Here is a 24,270-nt window from a genome sequence, read left to right as displayed (position 1 = left end):
CACCTCAGCATTGAAGGTGAAAAGATGGCGCAGTTTTAGGCCATGTTAAAGCAGAGAGTCTGTACTCCCCTTTCCCCCAGACCCTCATTCATATTCTGTGGATTTCTGCTTTAGGTATTACAGACCTTGAATGTCATGGTTCTAGATCTTCCTTCTGTGTTATGAATAAGTGTGTGGTGGTAATGAACAGTACCACCAATTCTCTCACTTTTAGTAAACAGTGCCACCATTTTTCTCACCTTTAGGAAACGATGCCACAATCTCTCTCACCTTTAGTTAACAGTGCCATCATTTCTCTCACCTTTAGGAAACAGCACCACCCTTTCTCTCAGCTTAAGTAAACAGTACCACCATTTCTCTCACCTTTAGGAAACAGTGCCACCATTTCTCTCACCTTTTGGAAACAGTGCCATCACTTCACTCACCTTTAATAAATAGTGCCATAATTTTTCTCACTATCAAGGAAGCACCATCATCTTTCTTTCATTGAACAATGTCCCGGTAAATCTCACTTTCCATAATCATTGTCTCCATTTCTCTCACTTTCAATTAACAATACCATCTTTACACTCTTTCTAAATAAACAGTGTCACCTTATCTCTTGTGTGACGAGCACTATCGGCATTTCTCATAATTCAGACGTATTAATACATCTGTGCAGAATAAGTGACACCTTTTTCAGACTTAGAATAAACAACGATACGGTTTCACTCACTTCCTGCCTTTCCTGGAGTTATATAATGTGTTTGTAGAGATAACACTGAGTACCACCATTTCTCTGACTTGTGTGAAACAGTGCCACCATTTCTTTCACTTATAATGAGATGTGCCCCCATTTCTTTCACTTATATATAATAAACTTAGCCACCATTTCCATCACTTATAACAAAAAGTCCCACCACATTTTTAACTTACAATAAACAGTGCCACCATTTCTTCCATTTCTAATAAACAGTGCCATCATTTTTCTCACGTATACTAAGCAGTCACCATTTCACTTCCATGTATCGTGTAAATTCGTGCGTAGAGATAATTTGTGACCCTATCATTAATCTCACTTTTTCGTGTAAATAATATCGTCACTTATCTCACTTTTGTCTTGTAAATAAGTTTATAAGAATAACGAAGTGTCCTCATTACTCTCACTTCCGTCGTATAAATAATCTTGTTTGGATAATAAATAGTGGCATCGTATTCCTCACTCATAATACACACCTCCGCCACACCACTACCGGTTTAGGCACCCAACACCCGTTTAATGTAGGTCCTTAGTACTCGCCAGGGACTCATTAAAAAAACGCAGTACTAGACGATCCTCAGGGGGCAATATCATTGTTTTTATCATTTTTACTACTACTACTACTACTATACTACGGTACTACTACTACTACTACTACTATACTACGGTACTACTACTACTACTACTACTACTACTGCTATGTTCTTGACTAGGAGAAATACCTATTCTTAACCGATCCAGCAGAGGGACTTCTTTCTTATATTTTCTTGATGCCTTCAGATTTTTTTTTTATAGTCTAGCTGAATCCCCTCCCATTGAAAAGGTTGAATAGGATCCTGATAATCTAATTCCCAGTCCCCTGCAGCGCTAGGCCAGCTAGCTATGGCGGCATTCACTCATGGTACAGACCAGAATACAATTAGAATAACTGAATAATGGATGTTGGTATTCCATTTTTGAAAGCCTAGCCTTGGTTCCGTACCTTTAATGTCTTGGTGTGGCTAGTACAGCACACTTAGGCATTGCCGAAGAACTAATAAGAAGAGATGTATCACAGAATAGAAACCAGACACGTTACCTTAGAAGTGGGCAGAAAATAAAATGGGAAATGCTAGATATCATTCAGAGTGATCATGTGAGAGTTTTGTAGCAGCTGGAATAGACGAATATACAAAATATCTTCATAACAGTTTAACCTTGGTTTGGATGGCGTCTTTTTATATCTTATTCGTGCTACCGCCTGACACTTAACTTAAGAGACTGTCCACGCAGTGAAGTGATTAATGAAGGTCATATTAAACCCATCCAGTTTAAAACAATTTTCCCGAGCTGAGCAAAATCGTCTGTAAATAGCAAGATAAAATTCAGAGAGGAAACACAACATTAAAAGATTTAAGAGGACAAAAATAGGAATGAGCAGGTTACAGGCTCGTAGAAGAGATAACAAGTAGACAACTGGGTTAGCAAAATATCAACCTAGAGATGGGGTCAAAGGGAGAGGTAGACAGGGAAAATGAGAGAGAGATTAAACCCCGAAGCAATCGAGTTGGGCTGAATGAAACTAACAGGTTGTGATAGAACAGGTAAAAGTGGAATGTGTTCGGAGAGTCCTTTGTTCTGCGGTTAACTGACACGTTGATGCTGATGCTGATGATGATGGTGATGATATGACTGGACCTTACATACATCTAAATAGGTGACTTGGTGTAACTGAATTACATAATGTAGGTATTATCAGTCTCAGGACATCATTTAATTTGAGTTTAGATAACAATATACCTGTCAGTTTGAAGGGATTTGATGCAGCCTCCATTAACCTCTTCAGTACGAGGAGGTTCTAAGCTGAATCTTATCGTTTGGCTGTAGCATAAACATACCACAAAAAGCGTTCACTTAGTTAGAGGGTTAATAAATAGAGTACTCGAAAGACTGCGAAGACTCTGGTTAAATTCTGGGTTTAGATACCTGGCATTACATACATGGATAAACATGGAGGTTTCAGACCCATGTTATACGAGTCTGCGTGTGAATTTTGTATCCGTAATGTTTTGCACCAAGGGAAGTTAAGTCATCATCATCATCATCATAAGGAATTGCAAGTCCATTGCTGAGCAAAGGCCTTCCTCAACCTTCCCCACGAATTCTTTAACTGAGCCAATCTCTGCCACATTTTGCCTGTAAACTTTTCTATCTCATCTCTACACTTCCTGTCTGACCTTTTTCTGTTACGCTTGCAGTCGCATGGAGTTCAGTCAGCCAACCTCCCGCTCCATCAGTTATTCCTTATTCTTGCTACATGACGTGCCCACATTCATTTCTGGTCTTTTATAACCAGTTATGTCTGATTTCTGTCTGCCGTCTCACCCAAGCTGATCTCTTCCTGACTCTCAAAGATATTCCCAGAACTGGACTTTCCTTTTAAATCCAATGGCGCATTTTCCAGGTATTATTCCTGCCTGTATATTACATTAATTAGCTTAGAAGAGCCCTCTGGTAGTGAAGGAGTTAGTGATAGCCATATCTAGCTCCTCCAGTCCGAAAGGTCTCCCCTAAGCTGAATGAAAATACCAGGAAATAGAAATAATAGTAAAATAAATTAATAAATGACGTCCTTGGTCGGAAAAGGTCAATAATTACCATTGTTAATCCTCGCAAGAAAGTTGTACACTTCATTCTGGTACTAAGAAAACTCCATTTGCCTCCCACAGTCAAGCCTGTAGTGATGGGCTTGTCGTTCTTATTAAGGATTGTGATTTTCTGCCGTAATTAAACTTCTAGGAACGCCGCTTATGAGTTTTGGGAATGATGTCAGTGGTGGGACTATACCTCGGTGACCTTGGGCTATGTGGGCAGAGGAGAGATAGGGGACGAGATGAGGAATAGAGAGGCAAGGATGAGACAGAGGGAAGAGGGAAGGAAGGAGAAGAAGTAAGTAGATAGAAGAAGGCAAGGAGGACAAAGAGGGGAAAGGCAAAGGGAAAAAAATAGAAATTTAATGTGTGTTAGGAGTATGGAGAGAAATGAGGTGAGAGAAAAGGAAGGAAAAGGAGACCGGACGAATGAAGGAAATTAACAGGTAAATAGATAGAGAGGAGGATATAAGGAATGAAAAGAGAGAAGAGACAGGGAAAGAAAAAGGATAAGTAGGTACTGAGGAGGCGATACGAAGCGGAAAGAGGGGAGAGGCAAGGAAGGGAATGAGATAAGTAGGTATAAAAGAGAGGGGAGAGATAAGAAGGGGGTAAAAGAAAATATGTGCAGTAGATATAGGAAGAGAGTGCTAAGTATGAAACTGGTAGGTAGGCATAAGAAGAAGGAGTCACGACAAAAGAAGGAAGGTAGGAAGAAGAGGAAGGTAGGGAGTGAAAAGAGGAAGCAGGGAGGGTGGTAAAAGAGGAGGTAGGTAAGGAAGGGAGATGGGGGTAAATAGAGATAGAGAAAAAAAATAGTTGGATAGGACCAGAGTGGGCGGTGTGTCAGGACGAGGTGTCAAAAGTGAGGTGTGGTGAGGCGAGAGGTCAAGGGTTAAAGTGTGGTGGGATGAGTGGTCAAGGGTGAGGTAAGAGGTTAAGGGTGAGGTAAGAGATCAAGGGTGAGGTGAAAGGATAAGGGTAAGGTAAGAGATCCAGAATGTGAAGTAAGAGGTCAAAGGTGAAGAAAGAACTATAGGATGATGTTTTATGAAATGAAAGGAGAAGAGTGAGATGGGTAAGAACAATGCCAAGTTCAGGGGGATGTAAGTCTAACTGATGTACAATGCATGCTTAACTGAGGCCGAGGATGTCTTTATCGTTTATTTGTTACAATATCGTGAAGATTTCAGTCGGCTTAGGAAAAATTTATAGAACAGGAGGAGTATGAGGTCGCATTAATAATCATCTTTAGTATGAGTGGCCCTTCCTACGTTGAATATAATCGTCTGGAAGCAGCAAGAATGAAATGAAAAGGACATCACCAACATTCAGAGGGACTGTATATTGTTGTGTGATATAAACATAAAATTCTACTTAAGGAGAGCTGCAAAAAAATAATAAATAAATAAATAAATACCCCTAGAGTATGATGCTAGTCATGAAGGGATGCCATGGAAATTGTTTGGAGCTGTAATATTGTCCTTTTCTGCCAGTGAACTACAAAAAAATATATATATATTGCAAAAGGATGAAAATTTCTGTCATATGGACTCACAGTCATATGTGAAACCTACATAAATAAGTTAGTTAAAATGTATTTGTATCCCCTGATATGAATTTGTTCCTGTATCCTTTACGCTCATTATTTTTAGTTATGTGAACAGCGATTTCAGCATCAGAATTTACACTAAAAACACTAATAACTGTAAAACCAACTGCAGTAATAACCGCGATACTGTAATAATAACAATATCATGGTTGCGCTTTCTGTCGTATTTTATTCCGGCTGCAGCCGTGCTATTATACTCATATGAGACTGAGCCAAAGAAGCATGAATAATTAATACTGATACCATTAACCCACTCATGATCGGGGCAGCTCCTTTATTCTGTTCCAGTTAACGCCAGGCCATTAAATTCGACAGAGAGTGAGTCAGGACTTTGAGAGGGATAGGTACAGTAATGAAATCATCCAGAGGCCACAGCAACAACGAAAGTATTAGATACTGGAGTAGATACGGGAGCTTCAAGGCCCTTTGGTTGATAGCCATGGTATGGTGTGGTGTGACAGTGATTTTGTGAGGTGTGGTTCGAGACAGTGGTAAAGTGTGGTGTGGCATGGAGTGGGAAAGTGATTTTGTGTGGTATGGTTAGAGACAGTGGTGAGGTGTGGTGTGGCGTGTTGTGGTGTGGTGTGATGTGGCTTCGCTAAAGTCTACGGGAATAAGCATATAACGTTCGCAAATGGTCTGTGAGAGACAGGCTGACAGAGCCACTTCTAAAGAGCCTCCTGCACCTAAAAATACCTAACTTTTGCAGTCTGGACAAAAAAGACATAAAAAAAGTTTGACCCAGAATAATTTTTGCTCCGCTGCCCGAATATTTCCTCATAAAGGATGGTGAAATTGCTTTTATTTGATGCAATTTGCCTACAGTGGGGAACAAATGATATGCATGCAATGAAAACCAATTATCTCGCCCACAACCGAGTGAGGCTGAGCGAGTGGGTGGGAGGAAGAGGAAATGAGAAAGCGTGGGAGGAGGACAGGGTGAGAGTGAGAGGCGTGGTGTGGAATGGAGGTTATGTGGAGAGAGAGAGAGAGAGAGAGAGTATAAATGAAATGGAGGGGTAATAACGAGAAGTTGGGCGTACGTGTGTGTGTGTGTGTGTGTGTGTGTGTGTGTGTGTGTGTGTGTGATTTTCTTATACAATATTTACCTATACTGTCGGAGTAAACAAAGAATATCGGATCAAATAAGTACCCTCTTCTATGTGTACTAACCTTATAATGGGGGTGAAGCAACAAGGCCTCTCCAGCGTGAACATATTTCCTTCCTTTACTTAAATGAGAAAAAGAGAATAAGTCAAGGAAGCAAATACGATAGAGAAATTTTGGAATCGGGGAAATGAAAGCAAAAAGAGAGAGAGGAGGAGGGAAGTCGGGAGGAATTTGAAGGACGAAGGAGCGTAGGTGAAGGAGGGAATGACTTAGGTTGGAGGATGAGGCGAAGGAGCGGTAAAGGAGGAAGAGAAGGAGATGCGTAGGAAGGACTGAAGGAGGAAATGAAGGTGAAAAAGAAAGACGGGGTGAAGGAGGGAGTGAATGAGAGAATGGAGTGGGTAAGGAGGGAATGAAGGAGAGATTGGAGGGAATGATAGAAAGAAGGTGAGGTGAATGAAGGAATAAAGAAGAGGAAGGAGACGTGAAGGAGAGAATGAAGGAGAGGAAGGAGGAAATGTGAAGGAGAAAAAGAAGAAGAGGAAAGAAGAGCTGTGAAGGAGAGAATGAAGAAGAGGAAAATTGGAATGATGGACGGAATGAAGGAGAGAAAGGAGAGAATGAAGGAGACAAAGAAGGAGGCGAGGGATGAACTGAAGGAGAGAAAAGAGCGAGTGAAGGAGAGAATGAATGAGGGGTGAAGGAGGAGTTGAAGAAGGTCTCCGGTAACTGCCTTGGACAGCAGTTCTTCTCAACGTCATTAAACTCTTCCACTCCATTAGTCTCTCCTCTGCCCCCCCCCCTTTCTCTCTCTCTCTCTCTCTCTCTCTCTCTCTTACAAGACCTGAGCATATCAATCATTCCCATTTCCCTTTTGATATCACGTACAATATAAAGAGTCTAATTCTATAAAAAGGAAAGAATTGTACCCCTAACAGCATATGCCCAGTACATGAATTAAGCAATATATACCGATGTCATGACTACATATAATAATACAACTCATAGATAGATAGATAGATAGATAGATAGGTAGGTAGAAGCACCAAGCCAGGGTGTGAGATAGGAAGTGTGTCAGCGAGAATCAACCAAAAGGAAATGAACTTGCAGCTAGAAGTGCACCGGAAGCAGCACATACACACAGACATACAGAGTTCTAGAAGCTTCCACGACAGTATAGCCCACGTGACACGACCCCTGCTAAACGAGAGTGTAGGAATCAGAGATCAGAAAGGGGCTAGCCATAGAACCAATTGGTAGTGGAGAGAGGAAATAAGAAGAGGAGTCCGACGACACTTAGTAAATTCCGTCCCTGTGTACTACATACTCTGCTCAACTTAGACTTTCTTTGAAGATAATAAATCAAGATCAACTCCCTGTATTCATCTTTAACTCCTCCTGCTCTTCGATTAGCACAATAACTTTAACCAAAACTCGAGACTTACATATTGCAAGACCAAAGAGTCACACCCTTTCTCAGTAAGGACGTCATTTTCTTATTAATCTTGCTGTATCCTAACGTTATTATACAGCTTAGAAACTTTTCATGTTGGATGGGTTCAGCAGAGCCTTCATTAACCCCTTCACCACAACAGGTTCTTGTAAGTGGATGAGTCTGTCTAGTAGGGGAATAAATAAATCATCATCGTTCCTGAGAAGCAGGATGGCATCATTTTCAGCATCTCTCCCAGTACCTTTGTGCGAGATTCATCCTGCGTGTGTGTGTGTGTGTGTGTGTGTGTGTGTGTGTGTGTGTGTGTGTGTGTGTGTGTGTGTGTGTGTGTGTGTTTCCCTTAACTCATCGTAGGCTGTTTGGTGGATTAGAATGAAATTTCACAGGTGAGTTCGTCTGGGTACTACGAAGGTCTTCCACTATTGTACAATATTCCAACCACTATTTTTAGGGGGGTCAGCCCCCCCTCACTAAGTTAAACCTTCTCAGAAGTAGTGAAAGGAGGGCAGATATGGCTTTGATATCTTGTTACAAGTTGTACGGTGGACCCTTATCCGTAATGCTCTATTTTGGGAGTGTGACCCTCTCCCATGATTCTTTGGCAGGTCAGCTCCCTCCTAAAAATAAAAATGATCAGGAATAGAGGATGAAAGATTTCAGTGAAACATCCCAGGTGAGTTCGTCTGGTTACTCAGAAGGTCATACAATCTAGGCTATTCAGTTTTCCAGCCATAATTTTTATGGGCGATCACCCCTCTCCTAAATTTAAAATTTTCAGAAAGAGTGAAAGAAGGGTAGAGATGGCTTTGATATCTTAATACATATTATAGCGTGAACTCTCATTCGTATTGTAATACTTCGGGAGCGTGATCCCCCACTGACTCCTGAAGGGTCAATCCCATCCCCATAATAAAAACGTTCAGAAACAGGGGAAAGCGAGTACATGGATTTCAACGTAGTCGGCATACATGTCGCAGGACTGGGTATGCAGTTTCCAAGTTTTCTCTGAATGCACAGGAAGAAACTGCATATCAACTTTATTTATATGCCAAGGCACTGAAGAAGTTAATAATGTTTTAGTAGAGAAATGAGGTTTGACGAAGGAAAAATGTTCTAATCCACAACATCTATCTTGCTATAGACATTGGCAAAATTAGATAACCTGTGAAACTTTAACATCCTAAAAAGGGTGGTTCATTTCTATGCATAGGTTCAAGTCGAAGTTAATGCCGAGTCCCATTAAAGTTTTGCAAAGTTTTACTTCAAAAGTTGTCAACGTGAGGGGTTTATTGGTGAAGGGCGGCAAACGGAATACGCCTCATTACAAAAGGCATCCTTCATGGAATTTCCATAGTAAGCCTGGAAACACCAGACTTTTCCATTTGCCATTCACCACGATGACACTGTTTTTAAATATACATTCTCTCTATCACCAGGTGATTGCTGTATCTTAATTTTTGCACAGGCTGAAACTGAGATGACGCCGAAGATCACTTAAGCTTTGTTTAGTGTAATTTCAAAAGCTGTAAAGATGAAGGGAACCAACTGAGGAGAGGAACCAGTTTACAGTAACACTCAGGCTCCTATGATTCGTTCTCTGGTGAATAAAATTGTCTTTAATTACCTAGAATAAAATACAAGGAATACGCGACCAGGAAAGGGTTAATTTACATCTCTGTGCAAAACACACACGATCTAGCCGGAAAATCCACACTAAACCTGGTAATTTCACAGCTACATTAATAAAAATGTGCTAGTGAAGATGAGAGAAAGCATGTAATTTTGGACTATTTGTGCATGGTTTATAACTGTTACCTTTAACCAGCCTGCATCCCACATTGCGGTGTGTCATTAGCATTGGTACAGCAACGTCGGACATCTTTTATCATTTTATACATTAACAACTGTCATTAAAAAATAGGGATTCTACATTTCTGTTCTCAGTTTTGACCCTTTCAGCACGGGTGTGTGTGTGTGTGTGTGTGTGTGTATATATATATATATATATATATATATATATATATATATATATATATGTGTGTGTGTGTGTGTGTGTGTGTGTGTGTGTGTGTGTATCACTATTACTGTCACCTGGTGGTTATTTCATCTTAGAAAAGATCATTTGTAGTGAAGGGGTTATGTTGAGGTGGGCAACCTTTCCACAACGAGAGAAATAATCTAAATTACCTGACCACATTAAAAAAAATAATTCCAAGTTTTACTATTAATTTTTTCATCTCTCTCTCTCTCTCTCTCTCTCTCTCTCTCTCTCTCTCTCTCTCTCTCTCGGTAATTGTATCTACGTAAACAAATCTGCGTCCCCCACAAGAGTTGGAAGAAAGATGATGGTGATAGAGGTGAGCGTCGACAGGTTACAGGTGAGATGATATACCAGAAGGTGGATGTTGTACCGCAGGAGAGAGAGAGAGAGAGAGAGAGAGAGAGAGAGAGAGAGAGAGAGAGAGAGAGGATAAAAATGAGTAACAGAAAATGGGAAAACTATCCAGTAAGCAAGGAACAGAAAATGGAAGTAAGGAAGAGGGACTTGCATAGGATTTTTTTCCAGGGCACTATAACTGAACTCTCTTTGATATAATGACTTTGTAACAGCTCTCCCTAAGCGGTGAAATTTACATTATACATAGTTTCTTATTACTGTCCAGAAGCAAACGACCCTGAATATGCTGCAACACCCGCGACCACTGCATCATAGCCGTCTCCACTTAATCCCTTCAGCCCTATCACTTTTGCTGTTATCTTTAGACATTTTTTTTTTCAACTTAAAATAGACATTTCATACTTGAGGCGTTTGATATAACCTTCATTAAGCCTTCAGTGTTAGGGGGCTCTTTTAAGTTCAGTAATATCTCTGGGAGAAGCGAGAATAAAATAAAAAGTAGGCTACGTCATAATAAAGGAAATGTAAGGTAATCATAATTTCTTGTCCTTGTGAGTATTTGCAAGCCGTTACCCTTCTAAGCTTCACCAGACATAGGAAATCCTGAATATATATTGAGCTTCATCCTCTTTAACCACTGCTTCACACTAAGCGTAGACTGTTTCGAATCCCGTGAATCCGTGAAGCCTCGGGGAACGCCAGTCACTCTCTGACTTGTCAAGAGACCCCATGCAGCCGATGAGAAGCGAGTGTGCAGGTGAAATAGTTTTCTATATGACGTCCCTCTTCCTTGTTCAACCAGCAGTACAAATGGAGACTTAGATGTAAATTCAGTTGTTGTGTGTTGCATTCTAGGGAAAGCTTAGACCCCAGCAAAAATGCATTATCTTCCTTAACAGCCTTTCATGCAGCCGGTAGGCAGTAACCCTAAGCCTCGCAACACACTGGGCAGTAGACATCGTATTAGCCTGCTCGGTATTTCATTCTTGCTGCCTCCTGGCGCTATTATTCAGGTTAGGACAGACCTGTCGAGCTCTAGAGCTTTGATGCAGCCTCCATTAATCCCTTCACCATTAGCAGGCTCTCCTAGGCAGACTGAATTCGTCTGATGGCATTAAGGATTAACTACGAAAAGGTATTTCGCAGAAATGAGGTGAGGGATGATATTTCAAAAGAGAAGGCGAACTCCAACAATTTGACATCATTATTAAAATATTTGATGAGATATAAAAGAACTACGACTTATTCGTAGTTCGTTCACCTAGCAGATGTCCATTTTTTTTTTTTTTTTTTTTTTAGCTGATTTCTCAATGTTCAGTGGTAGAATAAGACAGCACTATGGCTTTACATATCTTCTTTGGTGTTCTTTGGTGTTTTAGTTCAACTTATATATTAGGATATGGTGTTTTGAAATAAAAACTATTCAAGTGATATCAGCATCGTATTTTGAAACAAAGAAAATATTTCAAATTTTATTTCTTTGGAAAAAACTGGAACACATATATTCTTTCACTTCAAATTGTACTGGAACACATATATTCTTTCACTGCAAAATTGTACAGAGTGCACTGAATAACATATGGCTGTAACAGACGTAGAGTATTCTTGGACCACAGGACACTACAACAAGGGCAGAAGTCCCTCACCACAGGGCACCACCAGGACAGGAGTCTCGCACCACAGGGCACTACCACCACCACCAGAACAGGAGTCTTGCACCACAGGGCACCACCAGAACAGGAGTCTTGCACCACAGGGCACCACCAGGACAGGAGTCTCGCACCACAGGGCACCACCACCACCACCACCAGAACAGAAGTCTCGCACCACATGGCACCACCAGGACAGGAGTCTCGCACCACAGGGCACCACCACCACCACCACCAGAACAGAAGTCTCGCACCACATGGCACCACCACCAGGACAGGAGTCTCGCCAACATTTCCAAGGGAATAGGAGATGATCTCAACACAGCCACAGTACCCTTACATAATAATTCTGTGCACATTGTTATGATTATGAATGAGCATACAAGAACACAGCGTCCCAAAATTTGTGTGCTTATATGGCTTGACCTTTGACGCTATAAAACTCTTTGAAAATAATAACAAAACTGAAAGAGGAGTCTGGAGGATTCGTCCGAGGAACAACTGCGTCAAGTTTGAAGCAAATGGCGAAGAAATGAAGGGATGACACCAAGCTGAAAAGATTTTGGAAGAATGAAAGGGAGAAAGAAAAAAGAAATTGAACATATACAGTAGATTTCCAACATCGTGTGGAAGCCTGAATATCTTCAACCGCGAAAAGAACAGTCCTGAGCTGTGTTGCTGCAATGCAAGTTGACGGAAGAGTTAAATCGGCTGTTTAGAGTTTCAAAGCCTGTTTCAGTTACAAATATCTTCTTAATCGATTATTTTATGTAAACAACAGTAACATAATGCTTGTACCAAATAATCTGCTAATGTGATATAAAACAGAAAATCAAGGTGGAAAATGCTAAATATTGTTAAATGCGCTGTAAAAAAGATATCATTGTGCAAATTCCAAAAGACTGATAAGTGAATCCTCGGGTTGTAGTTTTGTGATATACAGTACATTATCAGCGAAATGGACGTAAATCCCTGAAATGTGGGGTGTAAAGTGTACCCATGAAGTGTTGCTGGAAAGTTTGTTCTTGGAGGTCGTCAGTAAAGCACAGCGAAGTGCATTAGGGAAGTGTCTGCCAGGAGTGTAGATGCAATATGTGGCAGAGAATCGTCTCCCGGGACTGTGGGTGTAAACTGTGGGTCCAAGCCACTGAGGTATCTCCCAGTACCCTGGCTGTAAAGTGTGGTTGTAAAATGCGTCTCAGGGATGTTGGTGTCAAGCGCAAAGGTTGAGACGTGACCTTTTAGCTTCCTCCCCCTCCCCTCCCCTGTGCTCCCCTTCTGTTTATCCGGCGTCTCTTCTCCACGTGTACCCTAACCTCTTCCCCTCTCCCTCTTTTCCGCCTGCACTCCTTCCACCCTTAGCCCCCCTTCTCCTTCGGCCGAGGAGAGAGGGGAGAGGCTAATGTCGACGAGTGGTGAGAAGAATACAAACCATCCGTTCCTTTGTCACTAGCGTATGGACGGGAGAGCATACAGAACAGGAAGGTGGTGTAAGGAACATGATGGTGCACTACTAGAATCTGTTTTACATTTTATTACCGCCATGGCGATATGAGTGTATTACCTTTACGGGAAATTTTTCGAACTGCAGGGTTTACAATCAGCCTGAATTAACCCTGCCATCGCCTGAGGTCCATCCGAAATCAAGTATAATTACCTGAAGTTGACTAGAACAAGACAGAAATTCGTCCTCGGGTTTAAGGGATCAAGGATATACTGTAGCACCATTACAGAAACATGGTGCATTGATACAGAGACTCACTGACAGAAAAACACGGTGCATGGATATAGACACACGGTGCACTGGTACAGAAACACGGCACAGTGATACAGAAACACTGTACACTGACTCAGAAGCACGGTGCATTGATATAGAAACACGGTGTATTGATTAAAAAAAAAAAAAACACGGTACACTGATAGAGAAACAGGTGCACTGATACAGAAACACGGTGCATGGATTTTAAAAAAACACGTTTCATTGCTAGAGACACGAGGTGCACTGATATAGAAACATGGTGCAGTAAGGAACACGGTACACTGGTAGAGAAACACTGTGCCTTAATACAGAAACACGTTACACTGATACAGAAAGAATGAGGTACACAATAGTCGGCTCAGCATATAATTTTGAGTCAACAAGTATAACAGATGACAATAGCCGTCCTACAAATGACCGTGATAGCCGGCCAGATCCCGGCTACCAGACCCAGATCGGAATGAAGCAGCTGGCCATGGAGGTTGTCCGCCTTGCCCCAAAACAAAGTGTATAAGTTCATCCATCTGGAAGAAATGATAGAATCAAAGAATTATAACAGAGTGAAAACTTACAGGGTTAAAGAAAAGCTGTGCCATTAATCTCTAGGAAAACAGTGATTTGGCTGTCACTTACACCAGATTCCAAAGCAATCCAGAATCAGTGATTGATGATTTAGGTGATATTTGGCCACTTGAGGACCAACGTACAAACCCTAAGCAGCAGTAGAAAGAAACATACAAAATTGAGGTATTATATATATATATATATATATATATATATATATATATATATATATATATATATATATATATATATATATATATATATATATATATGTATGTATGTATTTAACGTGGAAAAGCGTCTCCACGAAGCAAGTGAAAAAATCCATCCTTATTTTTGTTCAACATAAGAAAATATTTTGCATTTCTCATGAACTTGAAAATGGTAAAGAAGTCACTTTGAGTGTTATACAGTATTTTCAGATGACACATGAGTATACTAAATGTCTGTTCCTATCATGCCATACAGCATTCTTAAATCTTTTTAACCTGTCATCCCCTTCAATCAGAGGAAATATTTTCTTTACGATATTACGGTATTGTCATATCCAAACCATTTCACTCAGCTTCAGAGAGAATTTTCAGACCGGAGAGATTATATATGACTTTAATCAACTCCTTCCATACAACAGTTGAATAAAATCGCTGAGTATAATCACCTCGAGATAATGTGATTAAATTGGAAAAGACGTCATCTTACTGAAGAGGATAACTCACTCTGCATGGGCTCCAACCCTTCCAGCCCAAACTATCTCTCATGTTTCGTTCCTCTTTTACTCGCCGTGGATTTCCATCTGGTCGTCATCCTCCCCTCAATTCACCCTCTGTTTGCTTTGCCTTTCTCGCTTCCCTCACTCATATTCATTTCCCTCGCTCCCACTCTTTCCCACGTACTATTTCACCTTCACTCTCCTCACTATCCCTTCCTCTCGTCACTTCCTGCACTTTCCTCTACTTTCTCACCCTTCATCACTATCCCTCACTCTCAATCATTCTTTCAAACTCTCCCTTTCTCCCCACACTTTCCTTTACTCTCCCTCGCTCTTTTCAAGTTCTCCTCTCTTCACATTTTCGCTTACTCCCCCACATTCTTCTTCATTGTTTTGTTTCTCTCACGCTCTCCCTCTCTCCCCTCACTTTACCTCGCTTTCTGCTCCCCCCACACTTTCCCCAACTCTCCCTCACTCATTTTTTACTTCATTTTCCTCACCCTTTTCATCACGAATTTCTGTTGTCACCCTACACACTTTACCGTACTTTCCTCATTCTCCATCATTCTCCCCCCCCCCTCATCACTCCTTTCATTGTCCCAAAATCTCCTTCCCTCCTGTCACTCTCTCATTCCCTTTACTTCCCCTTACTCCCTTCACTTTCCTATACTCCCCCTCACTCTTTCACTTTCCTCACCCCTTTCACTTGCTTGCTGTCACTCTCCTCAACTCTCCTCTTACTCCACTTTCCATTGCTCTCCTTCACTCTTCTCGCTCTCCTCACCCCTTCCTCCACTTCCCTTCATTCTTCCCCAGCCCCCCTTACACTCACACAACCTGTTAGACCCCTCATTCTTCTCATTCATTCTCTCAGTTACCCATACTATCCCACTTTATTCATTCTCTTTCACTTTCCTCACTCATTTTTTCCTCTCAGAGTCTCTCCACACCCTCTCACTCTTCTCCTCTTTCCCTAAATCCCATCACTCTTGATCACTCTTCTCGCTATCCTCACACATTTCGTTCTCCCAGACTCTTACATATTCATCTTCTCTCTCCCCAGTCCCCTCACTCATTCTTCTCATCTCATCTTGTAAATCTCTCCTTACTCTTCACTTTCTTCCCAGCTCTCCCCAGATCCTCTCCTTCACTCTTTTCACTCATCCTCTTAAACTCTCCTCACTCTTCTTCACTCTCCTCCTAAGTCTCTCCAGATCCCCTCACTCATCCCTCACGCCAACCCCTCAGCCAGCCCCCCAAGGTCTCCAGATGTGACTACTATAAAAGTGGCCAGAACTCAATTTCGGATTCCAACTTGGCCCGCCTCCCCTCAGAAATGCTGCGTCCATGTTATGAAGGGTGAGGGGGCGTGGGAGTGGAGGAGGAGGAGGAGAAAAGAAGAGATGTGGAGGGAAGAGGAAGATGGAGTGGAGGAAGATAGCGAAGGGAAAGAGTAGAATGATGGAAATTCGAAGTTGAGATGAAAATCATGGGAAAATGAAGAATGGACGAAATTGAGGAAAATTAAACTGCAATAGGTAGGTACAGTGATCGATCGATCGATTGTTAGATAGATAGATAGATAATGATAAATAGATAGATCTATAGATAGGTATTGAGATAAATAGTCAGATAGACAAAAATATGTAAAGAAGTACATATATACAAGTACATACATTGGGGAGGCGGTGGCACAATCGGCAGAGAGGTGGCCTGCAATCCTACTGGACCCAGGTTCAAATCCTGGCTGGGGCAGGGGACAGTTTAAGAGTTTGAACTTAAATTCAGACTTTATTGATCTTTCAGACGACCCGCAGACATGTCATAAAAATAACCCCGGTAATACCAATACACCAGTCCTGAATGAGACAGCCCAAGCATGTATTTAATGTGGATGGTGGGTGTTAGCGCTGGGCCTTGGGAGCAGGCTGTGAAGCCTATGCCCAGAGTCGGACACATTAAAAATAATAATAATAGGACAGACAGATAGATAGGTAGGTAGATAGACAAATAGGCAGATGGACAGCTTGAGAAAGAGGTAAGAAGAAATAAAGTGAGGTATTAACAGAGAGAGAGAGAGAGAGAGAGGTGGGGGGGGGAGTAGAGAGGAGAGTAAAGGAGAAGAGACGAGAGGCGAGAAGAGAGAGAAGCTCCCCCCTTTAGGAAAGGGATAAGAACCCATCTTTTGAGGACATCAGCAAGTTATAAATATTTTCCCGGCAAATTTAAGAATACCACTCAGTTAGAAACCATTTTAATTCACTTACAGCCACCATTACGATCTGTGGAGAAATTTATATGCAGTCCATTTATGACCTGTCCTGTCGATGTACCTCACTTCAGATTTCTCATGTCAATCGCAGTTCATTATTAACCTTCATTGTAATCTTAAGGTAAAACTGAGGAGACATCCCGTTCCCTTGTTTTGAAGTAATGACCGCATGGAACGATTAGAGGAAGAGGTGGAGGTGGGAGTTATGATCGTTGTTATCGCTGTTTTTGATGGTAGTAGTGGTGGTGATGGTGGTGGCTTCGTTGTTGCTGTTGTTGGTAGTGATGGTGGTGGTGTTGGTAGTGGTGGTAGTGGTGGTGATGGTGGTGGTGATGTTGTGGCCCCAGGATTATCTGAACAGAGGTGCAATTGGGCATGAAATTTAGAAGAAAAATTACATCCCCTCCTACAATAGCAACCTCAACATCACAAAATTCCTTACAAAAAAAGTCTGAAGATGACAAGGGAATTAGACGAAAGGGTTGATAATCTGCCGAGTGTTTTTACCTCTGAGGGTCTTATTATACCTCTTTATTCCGATGACGTAGGTTATGGTCATGGCCTTGTTACTAAAAGAGCTTTGAATTCATCTCTCTCTCTCTCTCTGTCTGTCTGTCTCTCTCTCTCTCTCTCTCTCTGTCTGTCTGTCTGTCTCTCTCTCTCTCTCTCTCTCTCTCTCTCTCTCCTATCCATCTTCTACCTATCTGTCTATCTATCTATTTTTTCCTCCTCCTCCTCCTCCTTTTTCTTCCTCCTCTTCCTCCTTTTTCTTCCTCCTCCTCCTCTTCCTCCTCCTCCTCCTCCTTCCTCTTCTCTCTTCTCTCTCCCAGCCACCTTCCCTCTCTCTCAGTCCCCCTTGCCTTGTGTGTAGCAGTGTGTTCATTATCGGGGTGGGGGAGCGCCGCGCCCCGTTTGGCTTCACTGGGACCTAATTGACCCCCTGCCCGCTACTGTCAAACCTCTCACGCTTTCACACTTGTTGTATTACCTTCACTCCGTTTCTCCTTGCATTGCCAGGCCACGTTCTCGCTGGAATTTTGTAGCTTCGTAACACCTCTTCCTCAGCGATTTGTTTTGTATGATTTCCTTTAAGAACTTCCTGTACGTTGCTACCTTCGCTCACATTTGCATTACCTTCACTCGCTTTCTCGTTGCGTCCACTAAGAGCCGTATTCTTGTTGGCATTCGAGTTTTCGTAGCACGTCTTAACTGGTAATATATTTCGCTCATTCCGCTTCAATATCCTCCTTTTTTGTTATCGCTACAAACTATGCCGCTATTAAAACTATATAAATACAGGACAGTGTTAACTTATGAAATGTAACTATACTGGTAAACAAGATATACAATGCTGTGAAGCCCCCTTTGCCACCTATAATATTGCTGAAGTCACACAAACATGTCCACGATGCATCCCTCCTCGCTCCGTATTCTTAGTTATTTTCATAGCCCTTTAGTCCCTACATTTCATCACCATATCCAATACTCCTAAGCTGTTATAATCTAACTTGGTGCAGTCTATGGTTGTACCATGCTCGCAACTTCCTTTGTTATTCAGCGGCAACTTCCCTCCCTGGAACACATATATTCTTTCATTCCTTCATCCTCATCTCCCCCACCACTAGTACCAACACCACAAGGTATGTTCCTCCAGCACTGCTCCATCGCACACCACCACCATCCCATCCCATTATGCCCAGTCATTCCTGCCCATCACCCTCATTTTTTCACCTCCCTCATCAGATTTACCGCAGTGACTACCAAAAAAATTGTTGCTGCAGCCGAAGTAATATATATATATATATATATATATATATATATATATATATATATATATATATATATATATATATATATATATAAAGTCTTAGTGTATGCCTGCATGGAACGGGAATTGTGACTGGACTTGGCTATCCTAATTGGACCTGACAAGATCTGACTGGCCCAAATTGATGTGAAGGGCCTGTGTGGGTGCAAACTGACCTGACTGGACCTAACTGAAACTAACTGGACCTTTGCTTTCCTGACCTCCACTGACCTGACTGCACCTGAATGGATGTGAAAGACCTAAATTGCTCATATCCCCTTCAGCCTGAGGATGTAGGTCTAGTGGTATTTTAGTTGACATCATTTTCTTTTCCAGTTTAATATACCCCGTCATAGTGAAAGGGTTATTGAAGGCTACGTCTAACCTCTCTGGCTCGAAAAGTCTCAGCTGAATAAAACCGTCTTGACAGCAGCAAGAATAAAATGAAAAGATACGTCACATTAAGAAGGAACTGGTAGCCTAAATGAGCTGAACTAAACCTGGTTGGACCTAACCAGAACTAAATGACTCATCGCTGATGTGAATTAACCTGACTGGTCCGAAATGTATGTGCAGCAGGGTCTCATACACCTTGAGTGGCATGAACGGCCCTTAAATGAAGTCGCTGATCTCATCGTATAAAAATATCAAGACAATTTTGATACGTTATCGAATTGTAAGATTTAACAATAAGGCATGCCAAACATACCAGTAACTCCTTCAATCAGATAATGCATTTTATAAATAGTTCTGACTGTCTCCTTGCAATTTTAGTCAAATTACATGTGTCTTATTGTAGTGAAAAAGTTAATGAACGCTGTATTAAACATTCTAATTTCAAAACGTCTCTGATGAACTGTATAAAAAGCTTCTGGCAAGGATAGAAAATAAAATACAGCATTGTATTAATGGGGTTAACTTGAAAATTTATTGCCTCGAATTCTCTCTCTAAAACAACTTTTTAGGTTTCAGACATATATAAAGTAGCACAAAATCAAAATACAGTATATGCGAGATTCATTTCCTCCCTGATACATGCTCTTTTGAGAGAGGAGTTTTTTTTCTTAATGTTTAATGATTAAACAGCTGGAGGATCTGCACATTTAGGCTCTTGAGATTTACAGAGTTCCAAGGCAAATTTCCCGCCAGGCAAGGTCCAAAACTAAATAAAGATTTTTTTGTTTTTTTTGTTAAAGTAACTGTCAGGGACGACCACCATCTTCTCAGTTAATATTGCGCAACCTTAAATTGGCTATACGGTGAGTGACAAGCCGCATGGTTTCTTGTTAATGATAAGACCATTTAGTGCACTATGCTGGGTAGTCATCATGTAAGCAAATGGACGCCTTCCAGTCTAATGGGTTAAGACATCAAGGGTATCAATCTGAGGAGTGTTTAGTGATTATTACTCACACAACGCCACACAGGGATAAACGGGTTGATCACCCTTGTTTCAGTTCTAGGTTTGTCTAACCTACGGTCCTGATGGGATAATAAGGACTGGATGATATATGCAGTATATTAAACAAAATCATACTAACAGGTATCAGTTTATCTCAAGATGTATATTCACTTCGCCTAACCCATGGCAACTGAAGAGAAGCTATAACCAAAGTTTAATCTTTCACTTCTTCAGCCCGAGGACCTCATCAGTTTATGTTTTCTAATTTCAGTCAACGTTGTTAAATTACGAGGTTAGAAACTGCCTTCATTATCCCTTCAGAACCTGATTTGTTTGCCTGAGCTAAATAAGTTCATCTAAGTTAACAGGTTAATGATCGGTGTTTGGTAGACATATGATAACAAATGTATATTATTCGTATGTCCAACTCTGGGTATAAACTCCATATTCCGACAGTGTTTCTCGCTGCACACCTTCACAAGGAACCACGAGCACGCACATCACACAACACCTGATACTTTTACACTTAACGATAATCAGCATTAACTCTGTCATATTCGGGATAACTCTGGTATTCTATTTCAAATAAGGTCAAGCGATATTATTCAGGTGGCAGTGAGCATAGAAGCATGAGTGTTAATGCAGGTATCATTAACCCTTCCATGAACATTTAACACCCCCATGTTCGGGATAGCTGTAGCATTCAGTTTCAACTAACAGCAGGCGATTCTGTTCATCTGAGAGTGGGCACAGAAGCCTAAGAGTGTTAATACTTTCATTAAACCTCTCATGGTCACATCATTACTAGTATTTGTTCCAGCTAACCCCAGACGATTATATTGATCCGAAGGAGGAGAGTAACAAATGTCTTTATAGTTGGCATCCGAATTTCTTGAGACAGTTCTCGTACCCCAAATGTCTGCGATCCGTGAACGTGCGGAAGCTTTCGTCCTCAGCATTTGCTACAGCATATCTGTCCTCATTACTGTCATTAAAAGAAATCTCACCCTTTTAAGAATTCTCCAAAATGAACTCGCAAAGAGATGATTGCAGAAGCACTTTTTAATATTTTTTTCATCCTCCTTCGTCCCTGCAGGTTCCAGTGCGATCGAGGGAACTATCATTTGGTCGTATATTAGGTCGTGTTCTCGTTGGCTTATGAGACCCATTACGTCCTCGTCTTCTGCTATTTACTTTGCCAAATACACATTACCTCCTTTTTGTATAATTCTTTTTGCCTCCTCCCGATAATAATATGCAGTTAAGGAGATATTAATTAAATTTTTTTCTGACACTCCAGACGAATAACATCACCTGAGGAGAATAAGATAAAATGTAGAATGAGTAATCAGACTGAAGGGGTTCATATTCCCTTATATTATACTGATGCAAATTATGTACAAGTCCAGAAACCGTAAATATTATACAAGAGAATATTTAAGATGCTAGGAAGGAGGTACAAAAAAACTTCTAAGTGACTAGGACGGAGGGACTAAAAAACTCCCAAGCAAACGAGAATCATGTCTACTAACCTATTGTTTTCATTATGCTCTTGTACCATATTTCTCATTATGAAGAGCATTTATAACGAGAGCATTATTACAGATATAAGAATGAAACAAAATGTATATTTTTTTTACCAGCAATACTGCTGTACTCTAGATGGCTTTTAAAAGTTACCGGATACCCTAATGAAACAAAACACGATAAAAAGCGTTTTGTAGCTCCAGACGCCAGAGTTCCCACGACTCCGCAGAGTCTGGTAAAAGATCAATAGAAGAAACGTAGAGGAGAAGCCACGAAGAGAGAAAAAATGTGTGGATGAAGGAGGAAGTGTGTTTTGTTAAGCTCTCGAGTATGAGGCCCTTTTAATTTCATTTTCACCCATCTTAAAATTTTGGGACAGGGCATTTAGAAGCAGCTCACGTTAACTTTTTCGTTGCCTAGATAACCCTGTTATCTATTCCATCCAACGCTGGACTATTTTATTTAGTTACGAGTAAGTCACAGGAGCATGAAAGTTATCAGCTTGAGTACCAGAACTCTCGCCATGTCATAAAACCACCACCGTTAATACCAGTACAAAAGTCCTGTAGGGGACAGCCCTAGCATGTATTCAGTATGGACGGTGGTTCTTAGCTATGAAGGTAACATGCTTAGGTGTATGGTACGTAGGAGAACTGTTGGGCCTCAGGGAATGGGATGTTAAGCCTATGCCCAGAGTTTCCCATGCCAGGGAGAACAGGAGCCAGGTGTACAGAATGTCGAAAATGCCAAAGTCCTGCATAATTCCTTCATCCCGAGGGCAACGTTAGCATTATTGTTTAGTGCGAATTTAAGTAATTTTCCTAATTTTCCTTTTCTTTGTATTCTACCACCAGACATTTTCATCAGTTCTGAAAAAAAAAAGAAAATGTTAATAAATGGGCTACCGAAGGCTATATTTTACCTCTCCAGTTCGAAAAATCTCTCTTAAGCCGAATAAAAATGAGAGATAAAAAGCGTAAAATGAGAGAAACAGAGAAAGACCGGGAGAGATAAAGAGAGGAAGAGAAGTCGAAGGGATCAGAAGGGGGAAATGTGGGAGATAAAGGCAGGGGAGAGAAGTGAGAGGGATGAAGAAGAGAGAAGTGAGATTCCAGGAGAGGAAAGAGGAGTGGGAGAGATAAAGCGAAGGAGACGTGGGAGAGAAAAATACAAGGGAGAAATGAGAAGAGAGAAGGAGGAAGTGAGATTGAGAGAGGGCAGAAGAGGGAGAAATAAAGAGGAGGAAGCGGGGGAGATAAAGAGAGGGAAGAAATAGAGCGAGGGGAGAGACAGAAAGAGGGAAGAGGAGTGGGAGGGAATAAACTGATGGGTAAAAGTAGTGGAAGAGTAAGGAGTTGAATGTAGGGGAGATGTAAGAGAGATAAAGTGAGGGGAGAGTAATTGTCAGAGGGAGGAAGGGGAGAGGAATGATGGGGAATGGGAAAAGAAAATTAGAAGAGAGGAGGAGAGGAAAAGGAACAGAGACGCGTGCAAGAGGAGATAGGGAGAAAAGTGGGAAAATGAAGAGACAGAAGAGAGTGAAGATAGAGAAGGGACAGGGAGAGAGGGCGTAATTTTCGAAGACAGAAATGGAGATGAAGGAAGAAAAAATAAATTGAAAGGAGGAGGATAAAAAAAGAGGGAAGAAGTGGGAGACATAAAGAGATATATAATGAGAAAGAGGAGAGGAGAGGAATGGGGTAGGGAAGTGAGAGAAATGGAGAGTGCAATATTCAAAGGAAGAGATGGAGGGGTGGAGGAGGAAATATTGGGAGAGATGAGAAAAAGAGAATGAGAGAAGTGGGATAGATAATGAGAGGGGAGAGAACACGAAGAGAGGAGGGAAGTGATGGAGGGTTGGGAAGTGAGAGGAAGAGGGAGTATAATTTTCAGGGAGCAATGGACTGGGTGTTGGTGAGGCTTCCAATAAAGGCACACAAAAGGGGAAACTTACTGCATGGATAACCCCCTTTCTCTCTCCCACCCTCTCACTTTCTCCCTACATTTTCTCCTCTTCTCCCTCTCCTGATTTGTTTTTCTCTCCATCTCTCACCTCTCTCTCATTCTCTTCATCCTCTTTCCTCTTGTGTCTTTCCATGAATCGTTCTCTCCTTTCACTCATTCATACCTGTGCCCTTCTTCCCCTTCCCGCTCTCTTTTTATTCACTCCTCAACTCTGCCCTCTCAGTTTTTGTAGATATTCTCCTCTAAGCTCGTCCTCCAAATCTTACACCCATTCGCCACAGTACTTTCTCTCTGTTCCACTTTCACCTCCTCTCACACGACTCCATATTCATTTTTCTGCACCTTTTTTTCCCTTATTCACCCTTCACCCTCGACAAATCCCTGCCTTACCCTGCTTCATCCCTCGCCACAATCCTTTCTATACCTCAGCTGAATCATCCTTTTCCATAGAGGTATTACTGTCAGAGCTCCATGCCCTTTAACACTCTCGTAGTGGCGTCTTCTTTCTTAATTTTTTAAATTCTAAGGTAAGACGATTTTATTCAGCTGACAGTGAATATAGGAGGCTGTGAGCATTAAAAGTTATATCATTAACGCTCTCCTTGACGGGACAACTCTGATATTCGATTCCAACTAACACTGGACAGTTTTATTCAGCCGTGTCAATACTGAAG

The sequence above is a fragment of the Coenobita brevimanus genome, chromosome 78, assembly GCF_032717465.1.
Source record: "Coenobita brevimanus isolate Jiangsu-jjx chromosome 78, ASM3271746v2, whole genome shotgun sequence".
In the NCBI taxonomy this organism is placed as follows: Eukaryota; Metazoa; Arthropoda; class Malacostraca; order Decapoda; family Coenobitidae; genus Coenobita; species Coenobita brevimanus.
Note: the sequence above shows the minus strand (reverse complement) of the source record.